The sequence below is a fragment of the Panthera leo genome, chromosome C2, assembly GCF_018350215.1.
Source record: "Panthera leo isolate Ple1 chromosome C2, P.leo_Ple1_pat1.1, whole genome shotgun sequence".
Taxonomy (NCBI): domain Eukaryota; kingdom Metazoa; phylum Chordata; class Mammalia; order Carnivora; family Felidae; genus Panthera; species Panthera leo.
The window spans coordinates 86,689,841-86,710,768 of record NC_056687.1 but is presented as its reverse complement, the minus strand read 5'-3'; the positions used below and the strand labels follow the sequence as shown (position 1 = coordinate 86,710,768).

General features: G+C 35.3%; 1 pseudogene; it reads right to left on the bottom strand.

Annotated features, from left to right (window-relative positions):
* Nucleotides 1-5,353: 5,353 nt before the first annotated feature.
* On the bottom strand, nucleotides 5,354-5,511 carry LOC122199079 (annotated as a pseudogene).
* Nucleotides 5,512-20,928: the final 15,417 nt, after the last annotated feature.

Sequence of the window (20,928 nt, the reverse complement as noted above, 5' to 3'; positions counted from 1 at the left end):
TGGCAATAAAACTGTCATTAGAAACAACAGTTGGCAGAAGACAAAGGAAGAATATCTTCAAAGAGCTAGGAAAATAACTGTTAAGCCAGAATTCTATACCTAACTAAAATATCCTTCCAGAGTAAGGGTGAAATAAATCATTGTTTCCAAGCACAGGAAGTTCTAGGAAGTTTACCACTCATAGATTCTTACATAAAAACCTACTGAAATTAAACCTAAAGACAAGGACTGATAGTGAGGTCAGAAATTGGCAACATATCCTGGAACAACAATTAACTACTAAATGTAAGAAATATATGCTATGTGGGTACTTTTTAAATGGCACAAAAGAATCTAGTTAACAAAATTAAGAACACTAGGATAATGAGGGAAAAATGTACTCAGGACTTATTTGAGAGGAAAGAAAATCTGAATAACTTTAGAGTTTAGATAAATATATATGTCAGAAGTATAAAGTTTAGAAAAGTATAGAGTTTAGATAAATATATATGTCAAAAAATAGGAGGCAATGATATTAATATGAGACAAATATTAATGTTACAAAACATTATAAATTTATAAATCAGGAGAAAAAATGAGATCCACAATGAGAGAAGAAAAATCAATAGCATAGTAATAAAATAGACAATAGTCATATAAAGGTAATTAATAGAATAAAAATGGCCAGGAAACATGAAAATATATCTAAATGCATTAATAATCAGATAATTGAAAATAATAAATGATGAAATATATTTTGGATTTTGGATTAGTAAAGATTAAAAATATAGATACAATCTATTATTAATGAAGGTGTTAAGGAAAGACTCACTCTCATTTTACTGATAGGAGCTAAATGGGTAGTTCTTTCTGTAAGTGATTTTGTGAATATACTAAATTGTAAATTGAAAAAAAATATTTGACTCATGATATAATTCCACTTTTAGAAATCTAATCTAAGGAGATAATTACAAAGGTGTTCTTCACATTATTTATAATACAACCTTGAGAATTCAATAGATAAAGTAATCATTTTAAAGAGAACAAGGCAGAGCAGCATAAAACAGGAATGCCCTTGGGCATCCTTCATTGGATGACTTTTATCTAAATGACTTTAAACCATGTTTGCCACTCCACTATAGAATACAAAAACATAAAATTTCCCTTTTAAATTGGGAGCATGATTTTATTGCCATAAATTAGGAGTGGCCTCAATAAACAATAGGCAAGCAGACATATTACCTAATTATCATCAGAAGGATGGATGAAGATCAGTTGCTTCCAAGCCAAAGCCATCCTTCTTGGCAGACATCCTCCATTACATCAACTCATTAAGATACCTGCAGTTGATCTATTTTGAAGGATTGCATTATATAGTTCAATTTTATGGCTATGGTTTTAACACCTTCCCTGAAAAACACCCAGGCTGAAGTCATTGAGCCCTTCTGTGGTGGAGTTACAAACACAGATGCACAGGTGCTTAAAGAGGTAAAGTACTTGAGTAGAGTGGGTAAGAAATCTATTCAGCTGGGAAGCACAGGATATTTAGGGATAATCCTAGTTTTTATCAGGCAATTTGGTGGACAGATTTTCCAATTGTTTCACTCAGTGAATGGGACCAGTCTTGGGAGGAATTCTATGGCAGTGAAAGCGAATGGATTGGGACATTCAGTTTACTCTTTATATAACACCTGGTCTCTTATTCATGTTGAAGGAAGCAGCCACTTTTTTTTAGAAATTCTGTATCAGCTGAGATTGGTTTGCAATCTTTCAGGGCCTCTTGCTCAGTTACCTCACATAGAACTGGTATTGTAGTGTATGTGTCCAGGCTACCATATAAGATTGTATAATTTTACTGACTAGCTCAGAATAGTACTTTCCCCCACAGGTTCTAGTCCAGTCATGAGATATGTTCTACCATCACCTTCTTCAAGAATCAATACTGTTTAGGATTAATAATCTCCATTTTTTATCACCTTTGCAGTAATCTACTGAATTGATAGAGTAACATAAAACTGAACCTACTCTGTTTCACAGGTACTAATTTGTGGTACAGGTTAGTACTACATCAGAATTTAAATAGTCATATAATATATTCCAAACAACAACAACACTATCTCTGTGGCTTGACTAACATGAAATTAATCAGTTTTTCTGACCCCAAAGCCGCTTCTCCTTACATCTTCCCTATCCCAATGAATAAAACTACCATTCATCTAATTTTTCAGGCCCAAAACACAAGCATGTCTTTGATTCCTATTCCTTCCCAACTACCTCTCTTCTAATAATTTACCAGGTACTGTTAATTTTATCTCAATTGACTCCAATTCATCCAGAGCCTTTACTATAATTAAGGATACCACCATTTTAAGAAGGCCCCCAATTGTTCTCTTCCAGTCCATCCTTACTTGTTGTAATTTGCTTCCTACACTGCAGCCAAAGTGACCTTTTCAAGATGTAAATCTAATCGTCTATTTCACTATTTAAACCTTCTTGGCTGCCTTCAGGTAAAGACTGTATGGCTTAACATGGAGCTTATAAGGCTTATATGGTCCTTTGGGATGATACCTGCCTACCTCCCAATCTCATTTCTTACCAATTTTTTTTTGGGCCATTCTGAACTATATTCAGATTTTAGAATAATGTCATTCTCTTTCCCTAATCTTTGGCTCTTTGAAAAAATTCTTCCCTCTGGAATTTTCTTCCATCTGTTTTCCACCTGGCTAATTTATGAGAACATTCCAAGTCTTACTGGGATATTACTTTGTGTAGGATGACTTCTCTGATCCCTAATCTTGGATCATTAGATCATTGGATCATTGGATCACTACTTCCTTTGGAAGCCCCCTTTGGAGTAGTACTAACCCTACCAATTATTAGTACTTATTATATCAAATTGTAATTGTCTACTTACTTACCTATATTGCAAACTGCAGTGCATTAGACAATACATTCTTCGGGCTGGAATTATCTTTGTTTATTTATCTTGTACTTAGCACAATGGCAGGCAAATAATATGCCTAAATATTCACTAAATGCTAAGCTTTCACTGACTGACTAAATGAATGAATAAACTGGAATAGATCTTGGCTAGGTATATTTACAGAGAGTGCAGTCTATCTAGAACCACACTATGCCAAACTGGGGCTATCATAGGCTAATATTAATATAAATAATCTTTTATATATACTAAGAAGGTTGGAATATTTTCAACAGTTAAAACTGCTAAATACATATTTGAACTAATAGAAAAGAAATATTAGTGGCAAAATTCCTTTTACTAAACAGATGCCATTCATATTGCTATGAGCAGTTACTGAGTGCTAGCAATGTATGAACCTCTAGGCAGAATGTTGTGTTAGACGAAGTTTCTACTTGGGAACTAAATTTGACAGACAGACAACATGCAAACACAGTACAAGCCTGGATTGTGCTCAATAGAAGGAGGAGTCACAAGACTCCAGTTTGCATGTAAGCTTCTCCCCAACTGGATATTAAATTTAATATTTTAAAGAAAAAAATGTTTGGGGATATGTTTTGCTTGAAATTGTGGGGGTTACCAGCCTGGGCCCAGGAGTCAGACAGATTTAAGTCCAATTCTGGCTTTTTTATTTACTACTTAGAAGAGGTCTTTAATGATGCTTAACCTCAAGTTTTTAAGGATGTAATGGGATAATAATAATAATATCTGCCTACATGATAGTTAACTTTATGTGTGACTTGAGTAGACTAAGGGATGCACAGATAGAGGGTGATAATTTAAGAAGTAGATCTGTGAGGGTATGTCCAAGATGAGATTAGCATTTGAAACAGTAGACTGAGTAAAGCAGATTGTTCTCTCCAATGCAGGTGGGAGTTATCCAATCCACTGAAGGCCTAAATAGAACAAAAAGGAGTAAGAAGGGCTAATTCACTCTGTCTTTTATTGATTTGGGATGTCCATATTCTTCTGCCCTCCAACAGTGGAACTCCTGGTTCTTGGGCCTGTGGACTCTGGGACTTATACTAGCAGCCACCTCTCCTCCTGATTCTCAGAACTCTTGCATTGTACTGAATTACACCATCAGCTTTCCTAGTTTTCCAGCTTGCAGACAGTTTATCATGGGACTTATTGGCCTCCATAACCACAAGAGCAAATTCTCATACTAAATCTCCTCTTGTATATCTAAATATGTCCCATTGGTTCTTTTTCTCTGGAGAACATTGAAAAATAGTCTCATAGACATATTACTGTGAAGATTAAATAACATTAAATACATAAAATTCCTGGCAGAATAACACATACATAGAAAGTGCTTAGTAATTATTAGATACTAAAATTCTTTAGTCTAACCTCATCATTTTACAGATGGTGAAACCAAGGCACCAAAGATATTAAATGAAATTACCAGTGGTCTCACAGCTTGTTAGTAAAAGGTAGAGAACTACAAACAAGATCTTCTGATTCCTCAATCTCTCTCCTGATGTTTGAATATAGTACATGGATGCAAACTGAGGAGGCATCATAACATATGGTATCCATGGTGACAGTTTTCTTATGAAATATAAACATTGTTTAATTTGTAGCCACTCTTGTCCATCCTTTCTGTTGGTTATGAACAGTAATAAGGAGAAAAGAACATGGAGAATTATGCAAAAAAAGAAAATTCCATGATCTGAAGAAAAAAATGATGAGATTAGTAAGACTGTTAGCTGCATAGACTTGTTCTTTTGTGCTATAAGTGTAGTATCAAGGCAGTAAGTATGTATTTATTAAATGTAGTGTCAAGGTGGTACATATACATTTAATATCAGTAATGAGCTTGCCATATGCAAAGTTTATGGCAAAAATGAGAGAGGGCAAGTTGAGGATCAAAAGGAACATTCTTTGTCCATTAATTTTTTATTAGCTAGTGGAGATGCATGAAAGTTTAAATATTTTTTTTATTTTCTAACTTTTCTACTTTTTTTCAACATCAAAAATGATATTTCACATTTATTTACCATGAAGAGACTTCCAGATATTAGTGTTATGTAATATATTTTAGCAGTACTATTTTTATAGAAACAGGAGGAGCATTTCTTTGAAAGAATTCAGGTTCTAAAGCAGATGACATGAACAAAGCAAAGATCATTAATTACTAATAGAAGAGCTCATCATTAGGCTAGATTAGGTAGATTTTTTTTTCTTAGTCAATGTAGTTAAAGTTTGTCAATTTTGTTATCATTTCAAAGAACCTACTTTGGCTTCATTGATTTTCTCTATTATTTTTGTATTCAGGCTTTACTTCAAAGGATGTTTTCAAAATGCAAATATACTAATATGTTAATAAGGATTTGATCTAAAGCATTTTTCTAGTAAAAGGGACACATGACAGGTGGATGAGTTTGTGTAAGAGGTTGCCCCGAGGATGGAGATGATTAGCAAAGCATACTTTTAAAAAAATTTCCTGATTTTGCCAAAATTCATTTATTTATTTATTTTTTCAGAGTTTGATGAACTGATAAGAACAGATACTACACTTAGTCTTGGCCAAAAGGCCAAGATGCAATAGACTTTCACATCTAGCCATGACTAAGATATTGGTTTTGTACTTGCCCTGACATATATATACAACCATAAAACTGTACAAAATAAATGAGGTAACTGTTTCCAGGAATAGATAAATAGGCAGTGCAAGACTATAATCCTTGAGAGAAGGGAAACACATGTGATGAGCTCTATGTTAACCCCAACTTTCTGCCCTGAGGCATTTTTCTGAATGAACCCAAACAGAAACTAGACATTTGCCTCTTATGAGACAGTGATCATAGTTTAGGGTTGCAGAAATGGTTGGAATTTGTGTAGCAGAGACTGGAAACAGAAAGCTGGGTTTGGGTGTACATGTGGGTTTTGCTCATGTTTTTAAATAAGGTCTGGTCTTGACTCCTCAAGGTAAGACAAAAGGGAGCAGCACATCACAACTTATGCAAGGGGTTGAGAAGCAACTGATGTAAGAGAGGTCACAGAATACTAGGAGGTGGAGGTCACCCCATTTAAATTGGAGAGAACTTACTGCCTACCTCAAATATCCAGTGGAAATCCATTAGGGTGCACGTTAGAAGAAAAACACACTCCAGAGTAAGTAAGTGCCATGCAGTAGGACTAGGGGTTGAACCCAAATAAACTCATCCTAACAAAGCATAACATAAATAGAAATTATGCAAACCAAAGCAGATTAAGAAAAAAGATTATCAAAGATGTACAGAGACCCAGTAACTCATGGGACAATATCAAGTGATCTAACACATTGTAAAAGGAGCCTCAGTGGGAAAAGATATGGAGAATGGGCAAAAATATATTTTAAGAAAGAATGGCCCCACATTTTTTCCCCTACACATCAACCCAGGGATCCAGGAAATTCAGCGAATCCAAATAGGATAAAGACAAAGGAAGCCACACTAGGTACCTAATTGTTAAACTGCTGAAAATCAAAGATAAGGAAAAAAAGTCCTGCAGCTAGAGGTAAAAGAACACAATCATGTATGGGAACCACGATGAGAATGATGGCTCATTTCTTACCAAAAAACAATAGAGGCTAAAAACAAAAGCATTACATCTTCAAAGTAACTGAACAACAACAACAACAACAACAACAACAAAATGCCAGCCAGAAAACTATCTACAATAAAAAGTGAAAGAATATTTTGTTAGAAGTTTTGTGTTACAAAGAATGTTGAGTTTTTTTTTTTCAGGTTGAAGAAAAACAAAACAATATCATATGAAAATTGGAATCTACAGAAAGGAATGGAATGCACTGGAAATAATTATTTAGGTGAATGTAAACTACCTTTTACATTTCTTGATTTCTTTAAAAGACAACTTGATTTCTTTCCAAGTGAGAGTTTAAGATGAAAATATCACATGTCCTGTTTAGCTTATATATAGAAGAAAAATGTATGACAACAATAACACAAAGGATGGGAGAAGAATAAACAGAACTATAGGATATGTTCTTTCAAGTTTCTTACATTTAATCTGAAGTGCTAAATACTATTTTTAAGTAGGCAATAATAAGTAAAGGATAGATACTGTAATTGCTAGGATGGTTACCAAAAATTTATAGTAAGAGATATATAATTAAAAAGTCAATAGGCAAAATTAGATGGAATACTAAAAATATTTAGCTAATCCTTCCAAATAAGGGAGACAGGAAGAAGAAAGGGACAAGAAGAAGAAAAAGGACAGAAATCAGAGTGAACAATTAGAAACCAAATAGACGTAAAGCCAACCATATCAATAATTATACTAAATGGATGGACATAAAGAGTATTATGCCAAGTGAAATAAGTCAAATATCATATGATCATATTAAATAAATCAAATATATGATTTCATTTATATATGGACTTTAAAAAATGAATAAACAACAACAAAAAAGCAGAATCAGGCCTACAAATGCAAAGAGAAGACTGATGGTTGCCAGAGTTGGGTGGTAGGTAGGTGGGTAAAAGGGAGTAGGAGATATGGTCTTCTAGTTGCGGAATGACTAGGTCACAGGAATGGGGGCTGCAGCATGAGGAATATCGTCAATGGTATTGTGGTGGCATAGGGTGGTGACAGATCGTTACACTTATGATGAGCATGGCATAATGTGTGGACTTGAGTTACTTTGTTGTGTTCCTAAAACTAGTGTAGCATTGTGTGTCAACTGTGCTCAGATTAAAAAAAAATAATTATATTACATGAAAATGGACTGAACACTCCACTTTATTTTACTTATTTTTTAGATGGTTCTTTTTTAAAAATATAATTTATTGCCAATTTGGCTTACATACAACACCCGGTGCTCATCCCAACAATTGCCCTCCTCAGTGGCCATCACCCATTTTCCCCTCTCCCCCATCCCCCTCTTCACTCTAAGTTTGTTCTCTGTACTTATGAGTCTCTTGTGGTTTGCTTCCCTCCCTCCCTCTCTGTAACTATTTTTTCCCCTTCCCTTCCCCCATGGTCTTCCTTAAGTTTCTCAAGATCTACATATGAATGAAAACATGTGATATCTGTCCTTCTCTGATTGACTTATTTCACTCAGGATAATAGCTTCCAGTTCTATCCCTGTTGCTGTAAATGGCATGATTTCATTCTTTCTCATTCCAAGTAGTATATATAAACCACATCTTTATCCATCCATCAGTTGAAGGGCATTTAGATTCTTTCCATAATTTGGCTATTGTTGAAAGCACTGCTATAAACATTGGGGTACATGTGCCCCTATTCATCAGTAGTCCTGTAGCCCTTGGGTAAATTCCTAGCAGTGCTATTGCTGGGTCATAGGGTAGATCTATTTTTAATTTTTTGAGGAACCTCCACACTGTTTTCCAGAGTGGCTGCACCAGTTTGCATTCCCACCAACAGTGCAAGAGGATTCCCATTTCTCCACATCCTCGCCAGCATCTGTAGTTTCCTGATTTGTTCATTTTAGCCACTCTGACTGGTATGAGGTGGTATCTCAGTGTGACTTTGATTTGTATTTCCCTGATGATGAGTGACATTGGGCATCTCGTTGTGTGTCTGTTTGCAATCTGGATGTTTTCTTTGGAAAAGTGTCTATTCATGTCTTCTGCCCATTTCTTCACTGGATTATTTGTTTTTTGGGTGTTGAGTTTGGTAATTTCTTTATAGATTTTGGATACTAACCCTTTATCTGATGTGTCACTTGCAAATATCTTTTCCCAATCCGTCGGTTGCCTTTTAGTTTTGTTGATTGTTTCCTTTACAATGCAGAAGATTTTTATCTTGATGAGGTCCCAATACTTCATTTTTGCTTTTAATTCCCTTGCCTTTGGAGATGTGTCGAACAAGAAATTGCTGTGGGTGAAGTCAGAGAGTTGTTGCCTGCTTTTTTCTCTAGGTTTTTGATGGTTTCCTCTCTCACATTTAGGTCTTTCATCCATTTAGAGTTTATTTTTGTGTATGGTATAAGATAGTGGTCTAGTTTCATTCTTCTGCATGTTGCTGTCCAGTTCTCCCAGCACCATTTGCTAAAGAGACTGTCTTTTCTCCATTGGATGCTCTTTCCTGCTTTGTCAGAGATTAGTTGGCCATTTACATGTGGGTCCAATTCTGGGTTCTCTATTCTGTTCCATTGGTCTATGTGTCTGTTTTTGTGTCCATACCATATTGTCTTGGCTATTACAGCTTTTTAGTAGAAGTGAAAGTCTGGGATTGTGATGCCTCCTGCTTTGGTTTTCTTTTCAATGTTACTTTGGATATTTGAGGTCTTTTGTGGTTCTACACAAATTTTAGGATTGTTTGTTCTATCTGTGAGAAGAATTCCAGTGCAATTTTGATTGGGATTGCATTGAATGTGTAGATTGCTTTGGGCAGTATTGATATTTTAACAATATTTATTTTTCCAATCCATGAGCATGGAATGTTTTTCCATTTCTTTGTGTCTTCTTCAATTTCCTTCAGAAGCTTTCTATAGTAAGCTTTCAGCATACAGAGCTTTTACATCTTTGGTTAGATTTATTCCTAGGTATGTTATGGTTCTTGATGCAATTATAAATGGGATCAGTTTCTTGATTTCTCTTTCTGTTGCTTCATTATTGGTGTATAAAAATGCAACCAATTTCTGTACATTGATTTTGTACCCTGCAACTTTGTTGAATTCATGTATCAGTTCTAGCAGTCTTTTGGTGGAGTCTTTTGGGTTTTTCATGTAGAGTATCATGTCATCTTCAAAAAGTGAGTTTGACTTCTTCTTTGCAAATTTTGATGACTTTGATTTCATTTTGTTGTCTTATTGCTGATGCTAGGACTTCCAACACTATGTTAAACAACAGTGGTGAGAGTGGACATCCCTGTCATGTTCCTGATCTCAGGGGAAAGCTCTCAGTTTTTCCCCATTGAGGATGATATTAGCTGTGGGCTTTTCATACATGGATTTTATGATGTTTAAGTATGTTCCTTCTAGCCCGACTTTCTTAAGGGTTTTTATTAAGAAAGGATGCTGTATTTTGTCAAATGCTTTTTCTGAATCTATTTACAGGATCATATGATTCTTATCCTTTCTTTTATTAATGTGATGTATCACATTGATTGATTTGCGAATGTTGAACCAGTCCTGCATCCAAGGAATGGATCCCACTTGCTCATAGTGAATAATTCTTTTTATATGCTGTTGAATTCAATTTTCTAGTATCTTGTTGAGAAGTTTTGCATCCATGTTCATCATGGATATTGGCTGTAATTCTCCTTTTTTTTGTGGGGTCTCTGTCTGGTTTGGGAATCAAGGTAATGCTGGCTTCATAGAAAGAGTCCATAAGTTTTCCTTCCATTTCTATTTTTTGGAACAGCTTGAGAAGGATAGGTGTTAACTCTGCTTTAAATGTCTGGTAGAATTCCCCAGGGAAGCCATCTGGTCCTGGACTCTTATTTTTTTGGGAGATTTTTGATAACTGACTCAATTTCTTCACTAGTTATGGGTTTATTCAGATTTTCTATTTCTTCCCATTTGAGTTTTGGTAGTGTGTGGGTGTCTAGGAATTTGTCCATTTCTTCCAGGTTGTTCAGTTTGTTGGCATATAATTTTTCATAGTATTCTCTGATAATTGCTTGTATTTCTGAGGGATTGGTTGTGATAAATCCATTTTCATTCATGATTTTATCTATTTGGGTCCTCTACCTTTCTTTTTAAGCAGTCTGGCTAGGGGTTTATCAATTTTGTTTATTTTTTCAAAAAACCAACTCTTAGTTTCATTGATCTGTTTTACTGGGTTTTTTTTTTTTTATTCTATATTGTTTATTTCTGCTCCAATCTTTATTATTTCTCTTCTTCTGCTGGTTTTGGAGCTTCTTTGTTGTTCTGCTTCTAGTTCCTTGAGGTGTGCTGTTAGATTTTGTATTTGGGATTTTTCTTGTTTCTTGAGATAGGCCTGGATTGCAATGTATTTTCCTCTTAGGACTGACTTTGCTGCATCCCAAACGTGTTTGGACTGTCATTTTCATTTTCATTTGTTTCTACATATTTTTTAATTTCTTCTTTAATTGCCTGGTTGACCCATTCATTATTTAGTAGGATGCTCTTTAACCTCCATGCATTTGGAAGTTTTCCAAACCTTTTCCTGTGGTTGATTTAAACTTTCATAGCATTGTGATCTGAAAGTGTGCATGGTATGATCTTAATTATTTTGTATTTATTGAGAGCTGTTTTTTGACCCAGTATGTGATCTACCTTGGAGAATGGTCCATGAGCACTCGAGAAGAATGTGTATTCTGCCGCTTTAGGATGAAAAGTTCTAAATATATCTGTCAAGTCCATCTGGTCCAGTGCATTATTCAGGGCCATTGTTTCTTTATTGATTTTCTGCCTAGATGATCTTTCCATTGTTGTAAGTGGAGTATTAAAGTTCCCTGCAATTACCACATTCTTACCAATAAGATTGCTTATGTTTGTGATTAATTGTTTTATATATTTGGGTGCTTTCAAATTCAGTGCATAAACATTTATAATTGTTAGCTCTTGATGGATAGACCCTATAATTATGATATAATGTTCTTCTTCATCTCTTGTTACAGCCTTTAGTTTAAAATCTAGTTTGTCTGATATAAGTATGGCTACTTCAGCTCTCTTTTGACTTTCAGTAGCATGACAGATGGTTCTCCATCCCCTCACTTGCAATCTGAAAATGTCACCAGGTCTAAAATGGGTCTCTTGTAGACAGTAAATAGATGGGTCTTGTTTTTTATCCATTCTGATACCCTATGTCTTTTGATTGGAACATTTAGTCCATTTACATCCAGTGATGTTATTGAAATATATGGGTTTAGAGTCACTGTGTTATCTGTAGGTTTCATGCTTGTAGTGATGTCTCTAGTCCTTTGTGGTCTTTGCAACATTTCACAGAGTCTCCCTTAGGATCTCTTGTAGGGCTGGTTTAGTGGTGATGAAGTCCTTCCATTTGTTTGTTTGGGAAAACCTTTACCTCTCCTTCTATTCAGAATGACAGGCTTGCTGGATAAAGGATTCTTGGATGCATATTTTTCCTATTAAGCACATTGAAAATTTCCTGCCAGTCCTTTCTGGCCTGCCAAGTTTCAGTAGATAGGTCTGCTACTATCCTTATGTGTTTACCCTTGTAGGTTAAGGCCCTTTATCCCTAGCTGCTTTCAGAATTCTTTCTTTATCTTTGTATTTTGCCAGTTTCACTATGATGCATCATGCAGAAGACCAATTCAAGTTATGTCTGAAGGGAGTTCTCTGTGCCTCTTGGATTTCAGTGTCTGTTTCCTTCCCCAGATTGGGGAAGTTCTCAGCAATGATTTTTTCATTGCTTTGGCCCCTTTCTCTCTCTTCTTCTTCTTCTGGAACTCCCATGATACAGATATTGTTCTGTTTCATTGAATCACTTAGTTCTCTAATTCTCTCCTCATGGTCCAGAATGTTTTTATCTCTATTTTTCTCAGCTTCATCTTTTTCCATAATTTTATCTTCTGTTTCACTTAATCTCCCCTCTGCCTCTTCATTCCCCACTGTCACTGCCTCTAGTTTATTTTGCACCTCATTTACAACATTTTTTAATTCATCATGACTATATTTTTTAGTTCCTTGATCTTTGCAGCAATAGATTCTCTGCTGTCTTCTATGCTTTTCTTCAAGCCCAGTGATTAATCTTAGACTATTATTCTACATTATTGTTCAGTTATATTGTTCATATCCGTTTTGAGCAATTCTTTAACTGTCATTTCTTCCTGGGATTTCTTTTGAGGAGAATCTTCCGTTTCATCATTTTGACTAGTTTTGTGTCCCTTAAGTGTTTTAAAAGCTTGTTATGTGCCCTGCACCTGCAAGTACTACTATATTAAAGAGGGGTCATACACTGTCCAGGGCCTGGCCCTTCAGGAGATGTTTTTTTTTGGAGAGTGTAACTTGCTCTCTGTTGTTGTGACTTTGGTTACTTTATCTCCCTACTCGTAGTGATGTTTTGGACCCTCCCAGGTGTGCTTTGATTTGTTCCTTGAAGTAGCCTGAAGCTCCAAGTCCTGGGGAAGAGGGGAAATTGCACTGCAGGTCACTCCAGAACCTCTTCTTCACAAGGCATTATCCTCAAAACCAGAAGATGTAGCTGACTTTCCAATTTGTCATAGACTCTGGGTCTGGAGTTCTCTGTTGTCCAGCAAGAGAGCAGATATAGGATTGAAATGCAAGAGAGGGTAATATCCAGGAGGAGACAAGAGCATGAACACTCCACTTTAAAGACAGGGATTGTCAGACTGTATTTAAAAACATAAGACCCAACTATGTGCTATCTAAAAAAGATGTGTTCCAAAGATAGACTCAGAAATAAAAGGTGAAAAAGACAACCAGATGGCAAACAGACACATGAAAAGATGCTCAACATCACTCATCATCTGGGAAATACAAATCAAAACCATGATGAATTATCACCTCATATGTGTCAGAATGGCTAAAATTAACAACATAGGAAACTACAGATGTTGGTCAGGATGTGGAGAAAGGGGAATCCTCTTGCACTGTTGGTGGGAATGCAAACTGATGTAGCCATACTGGAAAACAGTATGGAGGTTCTTTAAAAAGTTAAAAATATAACTACTGTACAATCCAGCAATTGATCTACTAGATTTTTACCCATAGAATACAAAAATACTGATTTGAAGGTCACCTGCACCCCGTTGTTTATAGCAGCATTATCAACAATAGCCAAACTATGGAGAAAGCACAAGTGTCCATCGACTGATAGATGAATGAATAAAGAAGATGTGGTATATGTATACAATGGAATGTTACTCAGCCATCAAAAAGAATGAAATCTTGGGGCGCCTGGGTGGCTCAGTTGGTTGAGCATCTAACTTCAGCTCAGGTCATGATCTCATGGTTCATGAGTTCAAGCCTCACCTCGGGCTCTGTTGCTGACAGCTCAGAGCCTGGAGCTGCTTCAGATTCTGCATTTCCCTCTGTCTTTGCCCCTTCCCAATCATGCTGTGCCTCTCTCTCTCAAAAATAAATAATAAAACGTTAAAAAAAAGAATGAAATCTTGCCATTTCTCACTTCTGTTTAACATTGTACCAGATGTCCTATTCAGTGCAACAAGGCAAGAATAAAAGGAATGTGTCTGTAAGCCATCTGTATGTCTTCTTTGGAAAAATGTGTATTCATGTCTTCTTCTCATTTCTTAATTGGATTATTCATTTTTGGGAGGTTGAGTTTTGTAAGTTCTTTATATATTTTAGATGCTAACTCTTTATCAGTTATGTCATTTGCAAATATCTTCTCTCGTTCCATAGGTTGTATTTTAGTTTTGTTGCCTGCTCCTTTCCTGTACAGAAGTTTTCATTTTGACAAAGTCCCAATAGTTTATTTTTGCTTTTGTTTCCCTTTTCTCAGGAGACATATCTAGTAAGAAGTTGTTATGGCCGATGTCAAAGAGGTTACTGTCTGTTTTCCTCTAGGATTTTAATGGTTTCATGTCTCACATTGAGGTATTTTATCCATTTTGAATTTATTTTTGTGTATGGTGTGAGAAAGTGGCCCAGTTTCATTCTTTCACATGTTGCTGTCCAGTTTTCCCAACACCATTTGTTGAAGAGACTGTCTTTTTCCCATTGGATGTGGTACATATGTGTGTGTGTGTGTGTGTGTGTGTGTGTGTGTGTGTGTGTGTACATACATACAATAGAATAGTATTCAGCCATAAAAAAAGAAAGAAATTTTTCCATTTGCAATGACATGGATGGAATTAGAGAGTATTATGCTAAGTGGAATAAGTCAGCCAGAGGAAGAAAAATACTACATGGATTCATTCATATGTGGAATTTAAGAAACAAAACAAATGGGCATAGAGAAGAAAGAGAGAGAGGCAAACCAAGAAACAGACTCTTAACTATAGAGAACAAACTTATGGTTACCAGAGGTAAAGTGGGTAGGGGGTTAAACAGTTAATGGAGATCAAGGAGTGTACTTGTTTTGATGAGCACCAGGTATTGTATGGAAGTATTGAACTATTAAATTGTACACCTGAAACTAATATTACCCATTTGTTACTTATGTGGAATAAAATAAAAACTTAAAGAAAGAATAAAAGGCATGCCTATTGGAAAGGAAGAAGTAAATCTATCTTGAGTTGCCAATGACATTACTGGATTTGTAGGAAATCCTCAGAAATCTATAAAACAACTACTAGAACTAATATTTTTTGGAAGATTTCAGAATTTGATTTTGTTCAACATCATAAAATCCTGAAAAAGAAGAATAGAGTTGAAGCACTCTGTACTACCTGATTTTAAAATAATAAAAACTGCAGTACTGGTATAATTCAGACAAGTAGATCATATGAACAGCAGATAATACAGGAAAAAAAATCCACATATATACAATAATTAAATTTTGAAAAAAGATGCCAAGACAATTTAATGGTGAAAGGATGATGTCAGAACAATTTTATAAACCAGTGGTTCTCAACCAGAGGCAATGCCACCTCCCCCCCACCCCCTCAACTTCCTGGAGGTAGAATGGTCAGGAGACATATGGCAATATATGGAAAATTTTTGACTGCCACTATTAGTAGGGACACTAATGGCATCTAGTTAGGTGGTAAAGGCCAGGCATGCTGCTGAGCATCTTACAATGAATAGGGTAGCTTCTCACAACAAAGTATTTTCTGACCCCAAATGTCAGACATCCTGAAATGAAAGTATAGAAAGAAGAATAAGCCTCCATTCTTACTTCAAACTATGTATAAAAATAATCTGAAATGACTCACAGACCTAAATATTACAGCTAAAATATAAAATTTATGGAATAAAACATAGGAGACTATATCTGTATTACTACCAGCAGATTTCTTAGGCAGGGCAAAAGAAGAGCTATTCATAAAAAAATTGATCAATTAGTCTTCATCAAAACTTAGAAGTTCTTGGGGCGCCTGGGTGGCGCAGTCGGTTAAGCGTCCGACTTCAGCCAGGTCACGATCTCGCGGTCCGTGAGTTCGAGCCCCGCGTCAGGCTCTGGGCTGATGGCTCGGAGCCTGGAGCCTGTTTCCGATTCTGTGTCTCCCTCTCTCTCTGCCCCTCCCCCGTTCATGCTCTGTCTCTCTCTGTCCCAAAAATAGATAAAAAATGTTGAAAAAAAAAAAAAAAAAACAAAACAAAAAAAAAAAACTTAGAAGTTCTGCTCATCAAAAGATATTAGTAAGAAAATTAAGTAAGGCAAGTTTGCACAAAAATATTTGCAATACATATGCACAACAAAGGACAACTATCCATAAGATAAAAAATCAATAAAAATGATAACCCATTAAAAATGTCCAAGTATGTAAAAAGACACTTCACAAAAAAAACATAGGGAATGGGCAATAAGCATGTAAAAGGTGCTCAGTATAATTGTCATCAGTGAAATACAAATTAAAACCAAAATGAGATGCTACTACCTAACCACCAAAATAGCTAAAATGAAAAAGATTAGTAGCATCACAGCAAAGATAACATGTTCTATCTCTGACAGATGGTTGACATTACTGGTAGGAGTATAAAATGTTACAACCACTTTGGAAGATAACTGGTAGTTATTTTTAATAAACATCCATTTAGCAATTTCACTCTTATATTTTTACCTATGGCCAAAAAGTATGTACAAGAATGTTTATAGAAGCTTTATTCATCATTGCTAAAAACTGAAGATCACCTAAATGTCCATCAATAGGAATCTGTAAATATTCATATAGTGGAATAGTACTCTTCAACAAATAAAGAATGAACTTCTGATGCACACAAATATATGGATACATCTCAAATACATATCGAGTGAAAGTGAACATAAAGAAGTACATACTGTGTAATTCTAATTATATAAGGTTTAGAAGAGTTAAAACGAATCCATGAGGATAGAAATAAAAACAGTGGTTGCTAATGTGGAATGGGTAATGACTGGAAGTAGGCACTAAGAACTAAGATATTCTATATCTAAAAGAGTATTGGTTACATGGTGTATACATTTATCAAAATTCATTTAACTGTATATTTATGATCTGTGCATTTCACTTAGTGTAAATTTTATGTCTATAAAGAAAAAGGAAGCTCAGGGAAAACATTGATATACTACTATGCACTCTGGTAGGCAGTAGTGATACAGCATGAATAAAACAGATAAAATTCTGACTTAATCAACAATATGTTTAAATTGACAGCATGACAGAGAGCTAAAAGAAAGTACAAATATCTCTTGGTAATGAAAAGGGTTAGAGGAGAAAATCAAGCAAAGTATGGGGATAGAAGGTGACAAAGGGAATCAGGAAGTACTACTTTAGTTTGGAGAACCAGGGATTGTGGTAAAGTTTGATAATATCCAAAGTTGATGTAGTTATTGTAAAATGGTGTATTCATATTTCATGTAAATCATTGGAATAATTGTGAAAAACAGCACATATATGTAGCAACAATCATGTCATTAAATTTGTTCGTAACTTTAACACAATAATTCCACTTCTTGGAATTTAAGGAAAGTTTAAAAAGAATGTAAAGTTTCCCACATAAATATGTTTATTACAATGTTACATTAAAACTGAAAAGTAACATCATCTTAAGCATTAGAAACTGGTTAAGTGAAATAGCAAATATCTAATCAATAAATATTATGCAGGCATTGTAATTATGATTATAAAGATTATTTAGCAACACAGAAATCTTTATGATACATTGTGCTTAAAACTGGAATGTGACATTCTATATGAATTTTTATTAGACTAGAAAATTTTATGCATGGACAAAGACTGAAGAGAAATAGGAATAAATCAAGTTTCCTGTTTGAATTAATGGTTTTCTTCATGGGGTTAAGATTATGGACAGATATTTCTTTATCTTTGTTTAGTGTTATGTTTCTGTTGTTATGATAGTTGCTTAGTAAATATATGTGTATTATAAATATATGTGCTTTGAGAAGAAATAAAAAAATTCTAAAGGCATGTTGATTTTGCACACCATCATAAAATAGGTACTCAGAGAGGAATATAAAGGATAAAGGGAATTAAAAGCCAATAATTTGATTATTTAGTTTCAGTTTTTGATTCCCTTTATAATTCTCTAAGTCTTTTTCTTGACTGTATTATCTCTATCATTCAGTGACAAGTTATTAAAATTATTTTTTTCAACTAAATTTTCTTTCTCCTTTGCTCTTGATAATTTTAAATGGATTACTCTTGTTTCAGATATACATTATGGTGGAGATAAATTATTCCCTCCACTTGGTGAGACCATAGACTACAAGTCCTTGAGTCATGTTAATAGGCATCTAAGTTAAGTTGGCCAATTATTGGGGTACTTGTTCAAGCTGTACCACACACAGACTGTGTGCTCTAAGTAGGGCCAAACTTTTTACAGAGATTGATGCAGATCCTGGGAGAGAAATGACCTCTTTCCTTCTGATCACATGCAAGGACAATGTGAGCCTGGAGTTGGGTAGGACCAGCCATCTTTGCCTCCACTTGAAGGGTGAATAAACAGGTGAATATACAGGAAAGTATAGCTGAGAGAATGAGAGAGATGCTTGATGACATCTTGCATCTAGCCTGCTTCTAGACTTTATGTTATGTGAGCTATTAAATAGTACCTACTGTCATTTTTTGTTGCTGTTTATCCATAAGCTAGTGGGAGGGGTTTCTGCCATTTGCAACCAAAGGAGACCTGACTAATATACCAGGACTGCTGTTTTAGGAAGCTTCCAGAGTTCTGGAAAGAGCCTGCAGGAGGTATTCAATGACCTTACAAAGCAGTAGGAGTTTGATGGACTTTTTGGAAGAATGAAATACTGAACATACCATTCTCATCTTCAAATCTATTGGGGGAAAAGCAGATGGATCCAGCAATTTCCTATAATTGCTTACTTGGCTAAATCACTAAGGACTACAGGGATTTGCTATTTTATGAAATTAAAAGAAAGAACAACAGGGACTATTATCTAACTTCTGGAAAGAAGAATGCCTGCAGGTTTTCAGGCCCAGCAGGAAAGAGGTTATAATCAGTCTATTAGTCTTGCAGTAGTTAAAAGTTGCATGCTTTGTGCCTTGCTATAGTTAGCATCAGTTATTTTCTAGCTTCCACACAAGGGGATTTTCCACATTCTGTGGGAAAAGAGTTTAGGATCCCAAATGTTCATCTTTTTATTTAGGTCTCTTCAGGGAAGAAAAATAGCTATTCTATAACCATGATTCCAAAGAAATGATGGATCTGAAACTTCTGATTTGGGAGATCTGAAAGACTAAAAGTCATGGCAAAGGGCAGAGGTTAGAATCAGACATCCTGCAGGGAAATCCTTAAGTTAGGCCATCCCAATTTTTAGTTTTAAGAAGATAGCACTGAACAATGACTGAGTGGCATATTGAGTCTGAAAGAGAAATGTCAGGAAGTTAAGGATACCAGAGGGCCTCCCGGAAGGCAACCCACCAGGGTGTCCTTACACACCACTTGTTGGGTGTCCTTCAAAGATTACCACCCCCACCCAAATATGAACCAGAAATTTTGGAAAATAAAATACTAAAACCATTCTTCACAATATTTTGTCATACATTCTTTCAGCACTTTTACCTTTATATATGTTCTTTAGGTAGTTATAATAATCACAGTACACATACAAGTTAGCATTGCACTTTTTTTCAACATTATAAGTATTTTAGCATGTTTTTCATAATCTTTGTAATAAGCATTTTTAATGAGTGCATACTATTTTCATCTATAAAAGTAATTCTTATATTTTAGATGAAAAACCCTTTGAGAACTAGATTCTGTTCCAGTGATTCTCATCCCTTAGTGTGTTCCAGACTAATACAAGGGCTTGCTGCCTAGGCCTCATACTCGGAAATTCAGATTTGCTTAATCAGGAGTGGGTCCAAATCATCAGTATTAAAAAATAAAAACCCTAGATGATTCGAATGTGTACAGGATTAAGAACCACTGAATGTTCCCAAAATACGTATGTCCTCAAAATTTACTGTAAGCAGCAGAATTCATAGATTCTTTGGGTTCAAAGACCCCAGAATGTTATCTATTTTATACAACACAATTTACACAATAATTACCTAATTACTAGACATGTTTTCAGTGTTTCCCCTTTATAAATAGTGTAGCTGTGGACATGTGGATCTATATAACATTTTCCAGAAGTAGGTTTCCATGACAATCTTGTGACTCTTTCTAATATCCTGCCAAATTTCCTCACCTTGGTGATCCTCTTACCACACTTTCTTTCCCTCTCACATATGTGCATATCAGGACTCAGCCAAATACTCAGGGTGGGGGACAGGGGGAGAGCCTTCCACAGATCTCTCTCTCTCTCTCTCTCTCTCTCTCTCTCTCTCTCTCTCTCTTCTGTCCAGCTCTCTCCTTTACAGTTCTATTCTCTACAATTTCTAGCCACTATGGCCTTTCTAAACTTCAACCTCTGCCTCCCCAACTCAGCAGGATCAAAGGGCTCTATTTGGGTTCCCTTTTCTTGTGAAACAGGCAGCATAAAAACTATCTCTAGGCAGTAATCTGATGCAATAGTGCATATTTTCCTCCTTTTGGAATCATAGGCCTGCATTGCTTCTTGTCCAATGTCTGAAAACCATAGTTTTATGTATTTTTTCTGGTTTTCTAGTTGTTTAAAATGAATAAAGTAAACCTGTTCCTTCTCTTCATTCATCTTGACTGAAAGCATAAATTAGTCCACTTATATTTAATGTCATTACTAATATATTTAGATTTATTTCTATCAACTTATTCTGTACTTTCATGACTTTCTTTGTTGTTTTTTTCCCCCTGTTCTTCTCTCCTTTCTTGATAGTGTGTTTTACACTGTCTTCTAGGATAAGTCATATAAGAAGACCTCAGGGACAATTTTTGGAAGTGTATAGTGGTTTTGAATACCTGTAGGTAGGTGGCCCCATAATATACATAGTTTATAAAAAGAGTACAGTGCAAATAAAAAATGAAAACCAAT